Source organism: Nicotiana attenuata, unplaced genomic scaffold (genome assembly GCF_001879085.1).
Source record: "Nicotiana attenuata strain UT unplaced genomic scaffold, NIATTr2, whole genome shotgun sequence".
NCBI classification, from domain to species: Eukaryota; Viridiplantae; Streptophyta; class Magnoliopsida; order Solanales; family Solanaceae; genus Nicotiana; species Nicotiana attenuata.
In genome coordinates this window covers 1,003,998-1,012,669 of record NW_017670303.1, presented here as the reverse complement: position 1 = coordinate 1,012,669, position 8,672 = coordinate 1,003,998, and positions in this window count along the sequence as shown.

The window sequence follows — 8,672 nt, the reverse complement described above, 5'->3', positions numbered from 1 at the left end:
AGCAGAGCTATCAATGCTCACACTGAAAACAGTCTCTTTGATTTCCTCTTCCAAAGACATCATAATCAAGATCTCATTATCTTTTTATGTAATAAGGTTAGGGATGCAATTCAGGATATCATTGCTCACACTAGGCTGCTGGTTGAGATTGAAGAATCTCTTAACGTGCTTGACAACATACTTAGCAATTTTTTCATCACCTTGTATCTATCTCTATGATTCTTAATTCTATGTAGTTGAAGTCTTCTTCTCCTGTCTCTCAGAATACTATGAAAATAGCTAGTGATGCACTCACCATCCTTGAAACAATTAATCTAGCTTTCTGTCTCATCAAGGATTCTTGCATACCCAGCCATCTAGTATATTTAGCATAACCTCTGTTTAGATCTTCCCTTCCTTGCTCATTGTTATTTTGCATATCAATTTCTTCCAGGATTTGCACTTTAGCTTCCCAGAAGCATACTTGTTCATGAATGTCCCTAATGTTTTCCCTCGACCATTGACTGAGATGCTTACTAAGAAGTTTCAGCTTACTCTGAAGCCTCCACATAGCATTACCTTCAATATTTGTGTTCCATATCTCCTGAACCATATCTAGAAAACCTGGTTGAATGGTCCAGAAGTTGAGGAATCTGATGTATTTGATGTGATGTTGTTGGTCATTATGATATTTAAATAGAAGGGGTCTATGATCAGAATCATTCCTTACCAAATGTTTCACAGTGTTGTTTTGGAAGAGTTGAGCCCATTGATCATTGATCATAATTCTGTCCAGTTTCTTCCAAATTCTTTTACTAGGCCTTCTGTTGTTGCACAAAGTGTATCTTGGACCAGTGAAACTAATGTCCATTAAGCCACAAGATTCCATAGTACTAATAAAATCCAGACTTCTATATGCTCTATGAGAATTACCCCCTAGTTTTTCAACCGGATCCATGATAATGTTAATGTCTCCACCAATACACCAAGGCCTTCAATAGTGTTGTTCATATTATAAATACTATCCTACAAATCCCTTCTTTCACTAGCTGTACATTTAGCATGTACTGCTGTAATAAAGGTTCCTGAATCTGCAGCATTATCTTTCATTTTGAGAGTAATTTGTTGTTCACTGTTTGCCAGCACCTCAGTGTGATCCAAGTAGTTCCAGAAGCACCAGATCTTACCAATGATATTGTGAGCACGTGATTTTTGCCCTATATGAATTACTCCTATAAAATCCAAGAAAATATATTTTTTCTAGTTACTTGCCATTTTATAGGATTTTTGTAGAATTTTATTAATTATTTGCATTTTTGTGCACGTTTAATTCCCATTAAAAATCATGAAAAATACCAAAAAATACCATGCATTGCATTTAGGTTTTATTTTACATTCTTAAGGTTAATTAGTTAATTATTTATTTTACTAAAAATAAAAATCACAAAAATGGTCCATTGTTGCATTTTAGCTTTAATTTTAGAATAGTAATTTTCCTCTTTTTGATTTAGGATCAAGGAATTTTTATAATTTTTATGAAGTTGATTAGTTTTACAATCTAGATTAATTTAGGATTTTAATTTAGGGTTTTAATTGAAAAAAAAGAAGAGAAAAGAAAAAAAAAACAAAAGAATAGGAAATAAAGGGTTAATTGCAAAAGAGCTGTTTTAATTCAAAATGGGCCAATTCAGGTTAAGCCCAAACTCCCCCTTACCCGTTCCAACCCCCAGCCCAATACATTCACCCGGTCCAGCCTCGCCTTATTCGAAACGACACCGTCTTGTTAATTCGCCTTACTGATCACCCATTTGCATAAAACTGTCCAAATAGCCCCCCATACCCATTCAAACCCCCCATTCCATCTCTCAAATTCAAAAACGAAAATGCTAGCCGCCCTGTTTTGCTCCACCATCTCCGCCGTGGTCCGCCGGCCGGAATCGCCTCACAGCGGCGGACCACCTCCAATCCACTCCAAATTAACACCCCAGAACCCTCATTACCTCCTTTCTCCACATCTCGAATCCGTTTCCTTCAAATCATCACCAAGCACCTCGAATCTTAGATCTAAACCCGGAACCCCCAAAACCCTAAATCACCCAAACAACCCCAAAACTACACCATGCAACCTCCTCCTCCTCTTCCCAAATATCCCTTTGGTTCCCCTCGAATCGCCCTTAATTCTGTCTAACCTTGAATCAACGATTCAAAAAAAAACCCTAGCTTCTTTTACCTTTTTTGCGGTCAGTACTTGGGAGTTTGTGAACCCAAACGCCCATTAGTTGATTGTTCTTGCTAAGAACAACCAATTAATGGCTGTATAAGTTCACGAGTGTCTCGTTCAGGATAGTTCAGCAACTGGCGGGGTCCAAAACGGCTTTAGGTATTTTTTTTATTTTGTTGTTTGTTTGTGTTCTTTCTTCTGTTCTACTTTCTACTTTCTTTTCCCCACTTGTTTCTTCTTTTTGAGCATATGAGATCTTGACAAGTGACAATGTTCCTTTGAATTGGTATCGTCAACTTGTTCATAAAAAAACATGCTGAATCTTGCAGTTAGTTAAGTTTGGTTTTGATTGCATAGGATTTAGGTTGATTTTTAATTTATTTGCGTGATTGCTTTGTTTTGTTCGCATTTTGTATTTATTCCCCTCTGGTATTCTCTGTCTTAGTTGCAAAGTTCAGCTTAGTTTCAATCAGATTTTCAAATGCTAATTGATTAAGTTGTTTCGATTTTTAAATTAAGTAGTCTAATTTCTAGGGTTTCTTCATAGCTTTCTTTCAATTTTTGGTTTGTTAGTTGTTCAAGTGTCAGTTGTTTAAATTCAATGTTTGCTTAGGGTTAACTAAGTGAGCTCTTACTAATTAGGAGAATATCAGTGTTTAGTTACATCTTTTGATTTTAGACCCTGAATCTTTTGATTTGCAAATCATTAGAAACCTGTAGGGACTAATTGAACTAAAAGAACTTGGGACAAAGCTGAAATAGGTAGTAACTAGAAGGGTAAAAATAGACTTTCACATAGGCTAAAATCAGAAGCTTCTAGAATAAGGGGCAGCTGTCCCAATTCAGTTAGCACAAATATGCTGAGCAAATAAGGGACAACCAGCTGTCCCAGTTAGTTAAAAAAGATGCCTTTTGGCAGGCTAGGAATATGCCTTAATTCTGGTTTCAGCACATGGCCTTAGAGGCCTATAAGTAGTGACTTTTCTTCACTCTCAAAAAGAGACTTGGAGCATCATTCTCTACACCAAAAAATACTAAAAAACACATCAAAATTTCATAATAAAAGGTTTTTTTTTTCTGCATTACTTGGCTGGTCTTTCTGGTTTTTTTGGGAATTTTAAAAGGCTTCCATGGATTTTCTGGGCTTCTATGCTGAAATTTGGCTAGTTGTTGAAGCTGTTTTGCTTGATTCTTCATCACTGGTCCTGGCTGCTATGTTGATTTATTGTTACTGAGTTTCCTTCATATTACGTTTGCTGTTTTTCCTGTTGTTACTCTTTCAAGGTACCCTTTCCAGTTCATTTATCGTGTAGTGGTTTTCTTTTATGAAATGGAATGATTTATGGATTTTATGTGAATGTAGGTGAGCCAGTATAGATCTGGTTCAAATTCATTCTTTGAAAATCAGTACGACTCTTGTTATATGGGTTGATTAATCATCTGTGACTTCTTTTTCCCACATGTTTAAGCTTAAAATTTGCTTTCAAGCTGTAGACTAGAATGCGAAGGGTCCAATATGTTTAAAGTAACCTATAGGGGCCCTTGTGAGGGTTGAAACCTGATCTTATTTTATTGTTTTGTTATTTAACATGGTAGACTAACTAGTGGAATCTGTGAGATAGTATTAAAAGGATTTGGACATGTTTTGGTTAAGCTTTCCTTGTGTGATTGGAACAATGAGGGGTTATAACTGTGCTAACTTTTGTTCTGTCTGCATGCTGCTACAATGAATCAAATGCAGATTTGCAAGTTAGATCTATAGCTGCTCTTGCAAATCCAAGCACGTTTGGAATCACAAAATCCCCTTGGATGGAAGTTTGCTGCCTTATTAAAAGGATGGATCATCTTTATGAAGTTTTCTTTTATTAATGAATAGTTAGATTATTTAGTTGTTATGATTAGATTGTGTAAACTTGTTATTTCAGTTTATCTATTTGTATAGTTGATTGGATGCATTTAGCTATTGATAGTTAATTGTAATTTTTTATAATTTATGTACTTGATTTTAAATATATTCAATAGATCAGCATGTTTTATTAATGAATTAGGCCAAGGTGTGGGGCCTAAATGAATGGCCTGGTCAAGATCACTTCAGGTGTGATTTTGGACCTTTGTTTCGAATGCTGGGCCCGATTTCGAGGCCCAAAGCGTCTCGATGTAGTTTTCCTTTTTGTCTTGGGCACAATTTCAGGCCCAAGAGTCTTCTACCCCCACCCCTTTTCCTTTCACGTTCTATGCTTGACAAAAGGCTCGTAGTGTGGATGTTCATTGCACTACTGGCCTATTATTGGCCCAATCTCATTGCTGGGTGTATTTGGCCTTTCGTTTTGAGTGGAGAGGGGAGGGGGGAGGGGGGACTCAACTTCGAGCCCAGCCCCAATGTATTCCCATTAAATCATCAGCTGGTCTGCAGCTGGTTCAATCTCCCTTAAGTGATCAAAAGGCCGTTAATTTATCTCAATGCACACTCGCAATTAGTGCTTTAGACTAAATTTTGAGTTAGATTAATCAAGGGCCTTACAATCCTTTAATTGAACATAGTTTTTTTTTATAGATTGAGGCGTGCCATCTATAATTAAATCATCCATGCCCCTAACCAGTATCGCAACCTAGATTTTATGAATTTCGTAGTTTGCTTTAGGCGCGTTAATTAAACAATTATCATGGCTAAGGGTACAACTCCCGTGACGTAGTTGTGATTTGTAATTATTAAAACCCAGGTGTGCATTTCATGTGACCCGATTCTAATCTCTAACAAGGTTAAATAAAACGTGTCGTGAATCATAGGTGCATTTCATGTAGCGTGGATTACGATGTATTTTAAATAACCTTGAAATAATTCCTTAAATGAATAAAAGCGGTTATACAATTAAAAATGCACAATAGGTTTAAAACGTGTAATAAATTAGGTAATTAGGCCAATAACAATAGTTGAGCGACCGTGCTAAAACCACGATACTCGAAAATGCCTAACACCTTCTTCCGGGTTAACAGAATTCCTTACCCGAATTTCTGGGTTTCGCGGACGGCAAAACAGAGTCAAACTTCCTCGATTGGGGATTTTAACCGGTGACTTGGGACACCATAAATTATCCCAAGTGGCGACTCTGATTTCTAAATAAAATAATCTTGTTTCGGTTGTCACTTTAATTGGAAGAACTCCCTTATACCCCTTCCTTTCGGGGGTGGTAAAAAGGAGGTGTGACAGCTCTGGCGACCCTGCTGGGGAAAAGAATCCAGAATCTCTGGTTTACGGTTTAAGAATACGAGCTTAGAATAATTGTTATATTTGGCTTTATTTATTGTTTGATTTTATTTACATGTTTGGGCCTATTGTGCTAAATATTGTTTTTTACCACTTTGATATTATCTGAACTGTATATAAACTGCTACGAAACCCCTCTCTTCTAATCTTCTGAGAAGTGCACGCTGGCGTGACTTAGTTCTGTTAGTGTCATACCCTAATTAGAACGAGGTTCCGACAAGTTGCAAAGTCGGATGATCTTTTGGTTATCGGTATGCTGCCCCCCTCGGCTCGAGTTGTCCGCTCGGGTAAGCCAGGTCTAAAATAATGCACTTTGGTTTTAAACCTAGAATAACTCAGCCTCATGCTGGATCCCTAGTAGGAACTCTTGTTTGCATCATGTGCATTTGACTTTGGGGACTCAACACAGGGGTTGGGTCCGTCTAGGACAGGCGTACCCGAAAATAAAAAGACCAACTTGATGCATTTTATGTGCTACCTGTGCATTTAATTTGTTTCGGATTGCATGTTGACCGGCTTCTAGACTAAGTGAGGAAAACCAAAAGAAAAACCAAGTTTGAGGTATGAGAGAGGATTTCACTCGTTTCCATAAAATGGTGCCCAAAATATCCCGAAGCTCTGCCGGATTTTTTGAAAAAAAAGGAAGAAAAAGATTTCTTGAAAAAAAAAAGAAAAAGAGGGGTTTCTTGAGAAAGAAAAGAGTTAGTCTAAAATGGTTTATGTTTTTCCTTTTCGTGTCAAAACTGGCCGAACTACGCGGGTTTGATTCTCACCGGATGTGGGATACATAGGCAACCCTCATCGGGTCCAGCCCCGCTTTTTGAAAATTTTGAAAAAATCTATATGAAGCGTCGTCATTTTGTTGTAAATAAAGTGGGTGATGTCGTTCTTGTCTAAATAGCCAAATGTCCCAATGGGACGCCGGAGGGTTGTTTTTGCAAGAATAGCCGCTGACTATGTTTTGTCAATTTTTTGGCCACTTAGTGAACACAACCCTAAAAACTTCCATTCCTAAGTGATGAAAGGCCGTATTCCCAAAATTAGCCTGATTTATTGCAAAAAATTGAGCCTTTTGTCAGTTTCAAATAAGATTCATCATGTCTTTAAATCAATAGCCTTAATCCAAATGTGCAGAATGAGCACAAGTCAAATTTTACCAATAGAGATAATGTCCAAGATATCGTTGGAACTACACATGTGGTGGGAAGATTTGGGTAAAGAAGGATGAGATGTGGTCAACCTTTATTTGTGAGGGCTCACCGGATTACTAAAAATCAGGCCTAGAGGAGACATAATAAGGACCTTGGTAACATTTTGGGACCCGGCTCACAACGTCCTACATTTCTCAGATTTTGAACTCACACCCACCTTGGAAGAGATAGCAGGTTATATGGGAAGTACTAAAGGTCTAAGGCATTAGTACCTGGTCGCTCCAAGGGCCGTTACCCCTCACAAGTTTTTGGATTTGCTAAAAATAAGCAGGGGGGTCCAGTATGCAGATTTGGCAGTTAGGTTTTCCACTCTACGCTTCATATACCAGAGATACGGGCATGTAAAAGGATTTGACAACTCGGAAAGTGGGGTTTGTAGCAAAGGGAAACGATTGAAATGGGATGAGCATAGGCGTTTTGCTTTCATGGTAGCTATCTTAGGTCTTGTAGGTTTTCCTCGGAAGGATGGAAATATTGATCTGCGGGTAGCTAGAGTCGTCAATGTTTTGATTACTAATGCCAAAAGCACCCTTGCCCCTATGATAGTGTCTGAGATATACCAAGCTTTCATTGCTTGTAAAGCTGGGGTAGATTTTTTCGAGGGGTGCAATTTGCTACTACAAACATGGATGATTGAGCATCTGTGTCACCGCCCTCGGTATATGAATTATGGATCCACGGGAAAGAGCTGTATTGAAGAGTTTGACACAAGGGTCTCAGGTTTCAAATTGCCAGAAGGGTTTGGAGATTGGGTATCCCGCCTTCGCTCCATAACAGCGGGACAAATAGAATGGACACTGGGTTGGCTTCCTGTTGAAGAAGTTGTGTATATTCCTGCTACCGGTCCTTACTTCCTCCTAATGGGTCTTTGAGGCATTCATCCTTACGCTCCATACCAGGTGATGAGACAGTTGGGAAGATGCCAGGTGACACACCCAGATGAAGATCTTAGTGTTTATGCGGTCGAAGTCAGCTCGACGGCCAATTTCATGAAGAAACAGTTCGTCATATTTGGAACGAGTTCCGGTATTTGACAGCAAACACTCGAGTGCGTGACTTATCTAAAGGCGAGGTCTCACCTACCTATCTTGCTTGGTATAGAAAGAAGAACACTACAAGGGCCGAACCTGAAAGACCAACAAAAAGGCCCCACATCCAGGAATTTGTTGAAGCGTCACAGGAACAATGGGCTTGGTTGACCATGGAGAATGAGTACAGGGCCACAATAGGCAAGTTGGAAAGGCAAGTCAGGGATCTTCAATTTGAGAATGGTTTGCAAGCCGCCGCAGATGAGGGTGAAAAGAAAAGGATGGCCAAAGAAAATGACGCCCTCCGGGCCCAAATTCAGGAAATGAAAATAGCAGCCGAGAACCGCGTTAGAAGTGCAAAAGATGAAAAGCTTATAGATAACCTTAGGCGGAAAATGGGTGAATATGGTTTTGATCTTAAAAAGACCGAGGGCGAACTGGCAAAGGTTCGAACAAAATTGGCTAAGAATGCGGAGGAACGAGCACACTTGGTTCAACAGTTAAAAGAAAAATATGACAACGGAGTCATGGGGTTGAAGAAAAAGATCACCGTCCTTGAGAACAAAATGACCAACCAGGCAAAAGATTTCAAAGCACAAAGAGAACACTGCTATGCCCTGATGTCGCAGCTAGAAAAAGACCTGTAGCAGCTTCAGGAGCAAAATCATACAACCGAATAGGTTTTTGGGGCCAGATCTCAGCAGATTGGACGGTTGCTACAAGAGAAGGGTGTTATTAGAGAAAGGGTTAGGAGGATTGCGGATTACATTGTGATAAAGTGCAACGAATGTGAAGACATGACCAGGTCCATGTTCTTCGCTTCCGTTATGATTTTTGTCCGACAGATCATGGATGACCTATTTCGCCTTCAAGAAGATATGGCTCATAGGCCCGCAGCGAGGCCGACTGACATCCCGCGGGCCCCTGGAGCATTAATTGAGGCACTTATGTATTCATGATTTTTATTT